We start from the raw sequence: 12,841 nt of genomic DNA, 5'->3' as shown, positions 1-12,841 counted from the left end.
ATGGCAAAAAAAAGTAGTCAGTTGGTTCAGAATGTGGTACAGAAAGACTTATTCTTGTTTTTCAGCATTTGGATAAAAACAAATGAAGCCTAAATGAGCACAAGACTACTTCCATGTTATTTGGATGTGTAAATATTTGAAGAATAGCCCAGTTCTGATATGCCAAACCACATCCAATAAACTCATCAGCAGTATCTGCATCAATATATCAGCATTTACATAAACCTGACACTGTCTCTTAAATGATAACTATGTCCTAAACATGACATCTTCTTTCTCCAGAATATATTTACCTCCACAAGGACTGATTCCCATGCCTTCATACTTTCATATATTAAAAAAGCACCATTTCTCCCTCTGGTAGCATATCTGTCCCAGTCAACCTGCTCAATGCACACTGTTTTGGGGACTAATTAAATATCATAAATACTTTGCTTGGAAATTTGTCTCCCTTGCTGTTGCATCATTTATTATATGTGTGTATGTGTATATGTATATATGGGTCCCCTTGACTTCATCGACACGCCAAAACACCGACGCTAAGAAGACAGAGTCGAGAAGACCGACGAGACAGATGATCGACAATGTGAAATCTCGACAGCCGAAACACCGACATGGGCAACGTGTGAGCGTGAGTTAGTAAGTGTGCGATAGTGAGGGATTTAGCGTTAGGGAGTGGACAGGTAAGTGTGTGCTAGTGAGGGATTTAGCGTTAGGGAGCGGACAGGTAAGTGTGTGCTAGTGAGGGATTTAGCGTTAGGGAGCGAACAGGTAAGTGTGTGATAGTGAGGGATTTAGCGTTAGGGAGCGGACAGGTAAGTGTGAGCTAGTGAGGGATTTAGGGTTAGGGTGCGGGAAAGGTGAGTGCGTGGTAGTGACGGACTTTAGGTGTAGTGGTGGGTTAAATGAGTTAGGGTTAGGGTGCGGGTAGGGTAAGTGTGTGATAGTGACGGAATGTAGGTTTAGTGACGTGTTAAGTGAGTTAGGGTTAGGGTGCGGGTAGGGTAAGTGTGCGGTACTGTCGGACCTTAGGGTTAGGGTTTGGGTTAGGGTTAGTGCATGTATAGTTGTGTGTAATGTGTAGTTTACGTTTTGTGTGTCGGTGTTTTGGGTGTCGGTGTTATGGTGTTCGGTTTTGTGAGTTGTCGGTTTTGTGTGTTTTCGGTGTTTTGGTATCGTTGTTTTGAGTGTCGGGTTTGTGGCGTGTCGGTGTTGTGATAGGGATCCATATATATATATATATATATATATATATATATATATATATATATATATATGTATATGTGTACACACACACACACACACACACACACACACACACACACACACACACACACACACACACACACACACACACACACACACACACACACACACACACACACACACAGACATAGATATATATATATATATATATATATATATATATATATATATACACACACACACACACACACACATATGTGTATATATATATATATATATATATATATATATATATATATATATATGTGTGTGTGTGTGTGTATATATATATATATATCAAGCCCCCCATAAACCCTGAGAACACATCTGCCTATGCAGAACTGTTCACAGAAACTCTGCACAAGCATATTAATAGCTGCATAGAGGCAGCTGTACCCATCAGGAAGAAGTACAGAACTATTTCAAAGAACAAGCCATCCTGGTGGAATCACAAAATCAATCAGATGTATAACAGGAGGAAGAAATCATCATCCTCCCTTTTTTCTCATTTTTTCTACATGGGGTCGGGTATCGTGTTAACTGTCTCTAACTCTCTCGATTCAGTGCCACACTCCTGCCTTTTTCAACACTCATGCTTGACTTTCACAGATCTTCTTTCATACAATACAGCCACCTCTTTGCTGGACGTCCTCACTTCCTCTTACCTTCTTCCTGTCTGCCCCAAATCTTCTTCACTAGATTGTCATCTGCTTTTCTGCACATGTTCAAACCACTGTAATCTATTCTCTTTGATATTTTTTGCAATTGGAGCTACCTTGGCTTCTGCTCTTATGCCCTCATTTCTTTATCTGTACCACAGGATGCATCCTGCCACCCTTCTCTAGTACTTCATTTCCATCACCCCTAGCTTCTTTAACTATTCTGCCTTTACTGCCCAGGTTTCTATACCATACAGTAGTACACCACTGTCTTGTACACCTTACTATTCAGCTTCTTTGGCATTCTTCTGTCATAGACTACACCAGACACTCTATGCCAGTTGGCTGCAGCCCCTCTGATTCTAGCTTTAACCTCTTCATTCAGACTTCCTTACCTATTCCAGTGTCTTCTCTTGCTCAGTTGGACTCTCTCCTCATATCTAGCTTCTTCTCAAGTTTCTGTCTCATTGGAAACATTGGATCAATTGTGCTGCATACTAATCTGAATCTGAACTTTTCATCTCCCATCTTGCATTATACTACTTTGCATATCCGTTTATCAATCACCCTCTCCGGAACTTTCATGCAATGTGATAAGAGTTTGATACCTCTGTACTGCCCACAGTTCTGGATGTCCCCTTTGTTCTTGTACACTGGCATGAGTATGCTTATTCTCCAGTCATCTGGTATATGCCTTTCTCTCCACACTGCTATGAGTACCCTCAGGAGCCATTTCTCCCCTATCTCATCCAGCATCTTTATCATATCTGCTGTGACCTCATCTGAGCCTGCTGCTTTCCCTGACTTCATTTTCCTTAGCGCTGTTCTTACTTCTTCTAGGGCAGGTCCTCTTCTTCTCTGATTGTAGGCTGTTTCTGGGGCATTACATAATGGTTAAGGTCTTTATCTCCTATGCACAAGGTACAAGGTTCGATCCTGACCTCCGACCAATGCCTGTTTGGAGGGTGCACATTCTCCCTGGGTCTCCATGGGGTTTCTCCCAAGTCTGAAAAACATGCTGAGTGTTTCCATCTCAAACTCACCAATGAATGGAGCTGTCGGCAGCAGCACAGACTCTACATGGTGCCCTATAGAGGGAAGAGTTGTACAGACAAACCTCTATGGGCATCTTCTGTGGTGCACAGTATCCTCAAGATAGGAGAACATGGATCACAGACTGGGTGCCATGGCAGGGCTAGCCACTCGATGGTGTAAAATATGGCTCTAGGTGATTCAGTCATGTTGACTAACAAGAGGAAGAAAATCATGGCAAATATTAGGAGGTGCAGCACACAGCAGGATAAAAGCACTCTCATCAAACTAAAAAACAACTCAGAGGACAAATAAAATCTACCAAAACCAAATTTGAGGTAAGTTTGGCAGGATAAAAGCACTCTCATCAAACTAAAAAAAACAACTCAGAGGACAAATAAAATCTACCAAAACCAAATTTGAGGTAAGTTTGGCCTCCCAGGCAAGGACAACCACAAAGCATTCTTTAGCTATGTTAACAACCTCAAAGGCAAAACACGATTGTGTGTATGAGCTCATTGTAAATGGAGCCACCTATACTGAGCCAGAAGATATAGCAAACCTCCTGGCTGATAAATTCAGCTCCAACTTTACTTCTCTCTCCCCCTCAACCTTCCCTCAGGAAATATAATCGAATATAACTCCCCCTATGATCACTAGAGAACAGGTCCTTAATGCTCTCTCTAAGACCAAGAACACTACATAAATGGGCCCAGACAATATCCCAGGATGCCTTCTAAATAGCATGAAACATGACCTATCAGGGCCTCTGGAATTACTATTTAACTGTAGCCTCCAAACAGGATTTGTGCCTCATGAATGGAGAAAGGCAACAGTCATCCCTCTGCATTCCAGGTATGGAATCTAAGTCCAAGGATGTCATTGTTCCACTGTATTCGGCATTTATCAGACCAGTAATTAAGTACAGTGCCCTCTTTGGTATGCACCTAACCAGGCATAGCCAACAATTGGAATGCCACAGAGGTTCCTCAGTAAAAGAATACAGGGCATAAGTAATATGTCCTATGCAGACCACCTCAAGCCACTATCTATGTATTCTGTTTCCTACAGGCTTTTGAAAGGAGATCTATGCCTGGCATACAAGGCATTGTAAGACCCCACTCGGATGGACTTTCTACATATCCACAAAACAAACAGTACCAGAATTACCTGTTCTAAAGACTAAATCTTGCCTGTGATATAACTAGGACCTGCTGGAGAGATAGGTATGTATCCCAGAGACTACTCCGTCCATAGAACAGGCTCCCCACCCATGTGAAGCAGAGTTCCTCCGCAACCCAATTCAAGTACAGCTTGGACAACTGGATGGGAAACCATAAATTCATCCCTGGTTTGACACCTATGTCTCTATTGGAAACAGGTAACCTCCAAATGATTCATCTCCCAAGCCCATGTTTACACTTATCAAGGGTATCAGAACTTGTCATAGATTTGGGATGCATGGCTAGGCTTAAAAAGGCCCTTGTGGTCGTTAGCCTAGTAAAGACCTATGAACCTATAAAAAAGTATGCTATATTTAAGCTAAAAGAAGTGTTATGAAAGAAACATATTATGCACTACTATTAAATATTATTTACCATGGAAGTAAAAACAACTGGAAAGAAACGATCCTGGAAAATTGGAAAAAGCTGATAGTGGATAAATAAGGATAGTGGAAACATAAAATAACATTAGAACTTACTGATACACACCAACATTCAGCCCAGGTGTGCAACAGATGGCAAAGTCATAGTGTATGCATAGGAATTTTCTTTGTTTTGCCATAGAAGAAGAATTAGTATTAACCTCTGTTCACCGATGACCAGTTATGCTGTTTTATGCCAACCATCATGCAATGGATGAGTACAGAGGTATTGTAGCTGTTTCTGTTTGTAAGCCATGCATGGCCATGATTGTGTCATGTTTATCTGTTTGCGTTTATATGTTTTTGGACTAGATTAAAGGTTGGAAATAGAAAGATATGACAAAGATGTAAATGGGAAATTAAGGCAGCACTGGAAAGGAGAAAGGAGATTTTGCCAATAGGGATGACTGCAATAGGGGATATAGACAACAGGCAAGAGGGGGCTGGAATTTACTGGAAAAAACTGGCAAAGGAACCAAGGTATTGGGAGCAAATAACTAGGGATGCAAAGATGATAGAATGGGAAGATGCCAATAATTTATTTGGACTGCAGGTTAGAGATTGCCTTCCCTATCAAGGATTGATATCAGAGTATAAGCAAAGAGAAAGAAATAGGATGGGGGTTCCTAAACAAAAGACCAGCACTGGTAGAGTTTTTAGTAGAATTTAGAACAGAAGATGCCATTAAAAAAGGAATAATTAGTAGAGCATATAAAATATTGCATGATAACTATAAGAATCAATCAGAGGAGGTTAGAAAGGATTGGGAAGAGATTGGATAAGCAATTCACAAAGAAGCAATGGGAGGATATATGTATGTTTCCCAAATATGCAACAAAATCTGGAAGATTTAGGATTTTTGCTTGGAAATGTTTACATAGATATTTTTATACCCCAAGTAGACTCAGGAGAATTTTCTGTCAGGTAGACAGCAAATGTTGGAGGTGTGAGGGGGAAGAAAGAGGTAATTGGGAACGTGTTTTCTGGCAGTGCAGTGAGTTGACAGACTTTAAGGGTTCCCTGCGGAATGCACTGTCAGAGATGCTGGGTGGGCAGATTGGTATGATGAGGGAGATGATTTTTCTGAGCTATGATACAGAATTGAAATTGCCTAGACATGTTAAGGCCTTCCTGTGTCTAATTATGGTGGCTGCCAAAAATGCAGTTACTAGAAAATGGAAATCAAAATATAAACCAACTGTACTAGAAGTAGTGAATATAGTAACAGAGATAAAACATCTGGAATTGAGATCTTTAGAAAGGGTAAGAGCAAACTACATAGAAAAATTAGAATTGTGGGAACAATAAATACAGAGGAGGAATGTGGTTTAAAAGAAGGCAGGACTTAAATGAGCTATGTAATGGTTAACTGAAATGATTGGATATATTATAAGTGATGTAAAATGTTTGCATCTGGGGTTGTGTCAGTATGGTTTGTGATATAAAATGCCTGCAACTAGGATTGTGTCGGTGTGGTTTGTTTTCATTTATATAATGTACGATTGCCTATGTCATAAGCAATGGTTTAATAAAGATGTTTCTTGCTCAAAAAAAAAAAAAAAAAGATGTAAAGAGGAAGCAAGCAGAGGATAAAACATTAGCCAAGCAATTCAGGAATGATCAGGATGGAGGTGGGATTGGACCATATCTTTCAATTTCTTCTCTAAGTAATCATGGCTGTCTTTATTATTTTGGATTTTTTTTTTTTTGATAATGCTATTGTAAATATCGTGTCAAAATAGCACTGTTTGTAGGCTGATCAACTAAACAAAATAATTTGTGCAAATTACTTACATAAGTATGATGCTGAGAGTTATGTGTGGGATGGAATTTTTGGGGGGACAGGTGCCCATTTTTTTTCTTGAGATGGATAAGTTGAGAAAAGAAGTCAGGGTTGTAAGAAGTAGCAGGAAAAGATGGACATGACTGATAGGGTAATGGGGTAACATGTTGTGAGAGAGGGAACACATAGGGTGAAGAAGATATCAGACAAACAGGACAGACAATGCTGTATTGTAAAACATAAGATGGGTAGTTATAGACACAAAAGGGAGAGGAAGCACTAGGTTTAGTTATTGGACAGGGTATTCAGAGATGCTTTACCTGCCTGCTTTGACACACCGGGAAATCACTTCTCACTGAGAGATCTGTCACCATTGGGTTCTGCCTCAGTAACTACAAGCAACACTGGGCAGGGAATCAACTCAAGTCACTGGAGCATGGTCTCAATGTAGTCAAAGTGGGCATCGAACCCCTGGTCCATAATCTCCACCACAAGCTCTGCGACATCCTGACAGGTGATAAAATTGCCACCTCCACCGATACTGCTCCTAGTGGGTACTAATGCACCATCAACCGGGCAAAGCTACTTAATGCAGGTGGTACAGGCAGAGCAGGAGATGTGGAGACAACTCTTGTAGGTTGTAACCCAGATGTACTGGGTGTCTCCTGTGGTGGTGGTACTGCTGCTGCCACCTGTGAGTGAGGAATGACAGGTCTTGCCTGAGTGGTAGGACTAGGTCTCTGTGCTGCTGCATATGATAAATGTAGGCCTTGACAAATAGCAACTATATTTATTTTTGTGTTGTGGGGATTGAACTCACAACCATCAGAACTATTTTAGTACATGAGACTTAACATAATGAGCCACTTCTCTGGGTTTAATTCCACCCCTTCTTTTGGGTTTCTATTATCATGATGGCAATGGACCCCATTTCTAAGTTAAAGTGTGATTAAAGTTCTTAAAATTAGTATTGTTTCAATTTTGATGTTAGCTAAAAGTGCTCTCTGCAGCACCTGAAATGTGTCCAGAAGTGACTCCTTCAGCAACTGATACTGAGTCACATGTACCGGTAGCATATCTAAATAAGACTGTAAACTCTTTTTTAAAAACAAGTAATCTCCATTGTATCCCCGAAGTCTCAAAACAACCCACTAAAGTGTAGTGGGTCTAAAAACAAAACAGTCTAAGAAACTTCTCTGTGTGGAAGATTTCCAGTCCATATATTTCTAGTTAATCACTGTATATTAATCAGATCAGACAATAGTAGTAGAAGTAGCGAACGTAAACTTGTAAAGTCAAAAAGTACTAATAGAAAATATATAATTCTACAGCATTACTAAGTATTCCAAAGTAATCCAAGCAAGGCAGGCAGTCTGTTTCCAGTCGAAAATCCTTTATTAAGTACAAGACAAGCGATCCAAGTGAAACAAAAATAGAGTAATAATTTCCTCACAAGCTTTCTAAATATATATATACTTTTTATCAGGCATGGGAGTGATTTATTGTGCTGTAAAACAAAGTGTTATTGGTACAATTATATAGGTTTTTAGGGTTCTTGTACACAGACCTGAAGAAGTCTAGGATGAAAGCGATCTTTGTTAACAATAGGTTATGAAAATAGAAACTGATTTTTACATGCAAAATGTATATGTATATATTTATATATAATTTTTGATCGCAAAATGAACTAAGGTTGATATAGTTCCAGCCATGTAGTATATTGCCTTGTATAAAATCACAGACTTAATAATCTACTTAATAATTTGGTTAAATAAGATGTACCATTAAAGTACATTAGGGCTATATATTATTATGACAGCTACTAGGTAGGGCAGGACCAGCTCGAATGTCACACTGATGGGGGAAGGGATGTGAATTTAACATGTGCACCAATAACACTTTGTTTTACAACACAATAAACCACTCCCGTGCCTGATAAAAAATATATATATATTTAGAAAGCTTGTGAGGAAATTATTACTCTATTTTTGTTTTACTTGGATCGCTTGTCTGTGTACTTAATAAAGGATTTACAGACTGCCTGCCTTGCTTGGATTACTTTTGAATACTTAGTAATGCTATAGAATTATATATTTTCTATTATTACTTTTTGACTTGACAAGTTTACGTTCGCTACTTCTACTACTATAGTTTGATCTGATTAAAATACAGTGATTAACTAGAAATATATGGACTGAAAATCTTCCACACAGAGAAGTTTCTTACACTGTTTTGTTTTTAAACTCTTTTTTAAGAGACCCATTGCTCCTGCTACTATTGGAACTGCCTAGGTATCCTTCTTCCACATCGCCCTTGTTTCTGCCTGCAAATCCTGGTATTTTATGACTTTGTGTCTCTGTACATAAGAATGTAATCACTGGGTGTAGCAATTTCAATGATCAATGCTACTTTTGTCTTCTTTTTATGGACAACTATATCTGGTTTTCGCACATCTATTTTTTGAACTGTTGGTAATGGGTAATCCCTGGGGATATAAATTTCATCATTCTCTATAGTGCTTTGTGGTTCTTGTTTCCAGTGCTTCTTAGCTACTTCAGAATTGTAGGTTTAATTCCTCCCAGTCTTTTGGGTTTCTAATACCATGACATGAATGGACCCCATTCTTAAATCAAAGTATGATTAAGTTCATGAAATTAGTATTGTTTCAATCTTTGATATTAGCTGGAAGAGCTCTTTGTGTGCAATGTGCCCAGAATTTACTCCTTCTGCAATTTATATGGAGTTACATGTATCGGTCTCATATCTAAGTATGACTGTAAATTCTTTTTTTAAGATACTTTGCTCCTACTACTATTGGAACTGTGTGGAGCTCCTACTACTATTGGAACTGTTTGGGTATCCTTTCACATTGCCTTTATTTCTGCCCATAAATCCTGGTATTTTATGACTTTGTGCCTGTCTGTATGTAAGACACTGTAGTCACTTGGTGTAGCAATTTCAATGATGAATGCTACTTTTGTCTTCTTTTTATGGACAACTATATCTGGTTTTCGCACATCTATTTTTTGAACTGTTGGTAATGGGTAATCCCTGGGGATATAAATTTCATCATTCTCTATAGTGCTTTGTGGTTCTTGTTTCCAGTGCTTCTCAGCTACTTCAGAATTGTAGGTTTAATTCCTCCCAGTCTTTTGGGTTTCTAATACCATGACATGAATGGACCCCATTCTTAAATCAAAGTATGATTAAGTTCATGAAATTAGTATTGTTTCAATCTTTGATATTAGCTGGAAGAGCTCTTTGTGTGCAATGTGCCCAGAATTTACTCCTTCTGCAATTTATATGGAGTTACATGTATCGGTCTCATATCTAAGTATGACTGTAAATTATTTTTTTAAGATACTTTGCTCCTACTACTATTGGAACTGTGTGGAGCTCCTACTACTATTGGAACTGTTTGGGTATCCTTCCACATTGCCTTTATTTCTGCCCATAAATCCTGGTATTTTATGACTTTGTGCCTGTCTGTATGTAAGACACTGTAGTCACTTGGTGTAGCAATTTCAATGATGAATGCTACACCAAGGAAACAAGAACCACAAAGCACTATAGAGAATGATGAAATTTATATCCCCAGGGATTACCCATTACCAACAGTTCAAAAAATATATCTGGTTTTCTCACATCTATTTTTTTGAACTGTTGGTAATGGGTGATCCCGTGTGATATAAACTTTATCATCTTCTATAATGCTTTGTGGCTCATGTTTCCAATGCTTCTGAACTACTTCAGTATTATAATGTTTGCACAATCCCCATTGCAACAGTCTTGCCACATTATTATGCCTCAGTATAAAGTTCTTCTGCCATTAGTGTATCACACACAGCAACCAGATGTGTGACTGTTTTCAGTTCTGTTTTACAAAACTTGCATTTGTCTGTTTCTCCCACATGTTTAATGGACTTTGTAAACCAACGTGTGCATAGTCCACTATCTTGGGTCATCAATATTAACCTTTCGTCTTTTGGCTTAAATTCACCTCTCCTTAACCATTCCTGCATTTGGTCCTGACTGACATGAGGTTGTTCCAAGAGTTTTCTGTACTTGCAACTATATTTATGCATTTTCCACATTTCTTGCCTTCTCAGCTGATTCTTTGCCGTATATTATTTCATTTTTTTTGATACATTCAGTTGCTGCCTGATTTTTATCTACTTCTGGTTTGATTTCCATTCCCACTTGACACTGATATATGTCTGCTAAACTAAGCAGGGAAGTCACCTTAGACTTATTCTCCTCATGTTTTAAACTTTCACTATGTTGGATCTTGTGAGGTCAGCAGATACGTAAGTAGTCTTACGGTTACAGATCTATACATGTAATCAATTTTGAGGAGGCTCATACCTCCTTCAGAACAGGGAATATATAATCTTGGCATGCACTGATTTTTATAAATCATTTGGTAAGCTTGAAGCATTTTTCTTGTTTTCCTTTCCAGCTGATCCAGTAACTTTTGGGGCCAGTCAGTCCCTCCAAAACTGTAAGGTAGGACAGGAAGAGCAATTTGGTTTATAGCTTGGACTTTGTCCCTAGATGTCGGAACTGTTTTCAGTATTGATTTTAGTCTTCTAAAATATTCCTTAGTAAGTTTTATTTGCATTTGTTCATGTTTTATTGTTTTTATTTATTTTTATTTATTTTACATTTGTTAACCGGGAAAGTCCAACTGGACACAGGTCCATTTTCAGCGGAGGCTCGGGGAGATAAGCTCCAAACAACACATACATAGAATAACAGGCAATTACACGTATCGATTCCAAAATATTTATACACTCCATCTTGCTCAAATTCTTTTATATCACATTCCTGTCCCAGACTGATATTTTCTTGTGCTGCACCTTTCCTGCTTTAAAGGTTGCTTTTGCACATTTATCAAGACCAAATGATATTCTTATATCATCTGAGAAAGTTTGGACCACTTGTAGTTGTGCTTTCAGTTCCTCATCTGACAAACTATACAGTTTTAAATCACCCACAAAAAGAAGATGAGAAGTCTTTACACTTTGTTGTTTTCTGGGAGCCAAATTGTAACCATGACCTAATCTGTTAAGTAAACAGCTTAATGGGTCAGGAGCAAGACAAAAGAGCAGCAGTGACAGAGTCACCCTAGAATATCCCCTTTGATTTTTTATCCCTAGAATAATATTTTTTTTTCTTTATCATAGCTTAACTGCAAAATGGTTTTCCACTGTGTCTTGGTCGCTGTAATGTAACTGATCAGTGCAGGGTGTAGCCTACATATTTATAAGCACTCTTTTATCCATGAATGTGAGATGCTTTCAGATGCTTTTTTGTAGTCTATCCATGCCATGCTTAGATTCTTTCCCCTTTTACAGTTCTTCATTATGACTTTATTTAACAACAAATGATCCTTTGTTCTATATGACTTTCTTTTGTTACCCTTTTGTTGTATTTCAGTGATTGAGTTTTCTTCTAAATGACTATAAACATTGTTGGTATCAATTCCAGCTATGTAGATGGTGGCATGCATAATCAACATTCTTTACCTTTGCTCAGACATAATAATTACTGTATTTAATGGCAGTGATAGCAAGTATTGTCTAGCTGTATAAACAAAATTTACCAGTATTTTAGAAAATAACTGTCACTATTGAAACATACACATACAGTATTTCACAACGTAAGCTATATTTTCCCTACCACTCTCTTAGATATTATGGTAGCTCCCTGTACACCTCCCACTTCCTTTCAATCTCTTCAGGAGGTAGAGATATAGAAAGAGCGTAATACAAATTTGTATTGTGCTATGCATTGTCAGGGGGTAAAGATGGGTAAATGATGTTATACTTACAGTACAGAGCTGATGACTGGGATCGAGCATGTACTTCCTACTGACTAAGAAGTTCAGGCTTTCTGTAGCTCATGTCACTATAGTGATGACAACACCTTTCCTTCATATGTGGGATGCCAGTAGCATGAGTGACAGCCTTGGCCAAACTATTCCAGGCATTAGCCATGTACTGAGATCCATATAGACCCCTGGAAGGAGCTTATGGTTGTACTGCTGTATGAGGATATTCAGAAATATCTTGGTCTCCTTACCCCACCTCCATGCTCTTAAAAGAGCACTATTTTCTCCATCACCAGCCATGTCTCTTTTTTACAGATGTCAGGAAAAATAGGACTGAATTGTCACTCAAAGCAAATCTCATGTTTCCCATCCTTCAAGCAATGACAGAAACCAGGGAGAATCACTGTTGTATGACTGTTGCTAAAATAAATATGTTATAGGTACTGTACTGTTATGTCTCTAGTGGCACTTTAAGGTGTGAAACATGGCAGCTATCTTTCGTTCTGTTTGTTGCTGAGAATACATGCCGAGCAAATTCGCCACCTTAAAGTAGTCGGTTAATAATGGCATATCGTTGTATTTAACTTGGCAGATTTAGCTTTAAGAGCATGCTCACATGGATTGATTCCCAAAGCAGATGAGAT

This window comes from Protopterus annectens, chromosome 4.part1, assembly GCF_019279795.1.
Source record: "Protopterus annectens isolate FY-2018-M chromosome 4.part1, PAN1.0, whole genome shotgun sequence".
Lineage (NCBI taxonomy): Eukaryota > Metazoa > Chordata > Ceratodontiformes > Protopteridae > Protopterus > Protopterus annectens.
This window is presented reverse-complemented; position numbering follows the sequence as displayed.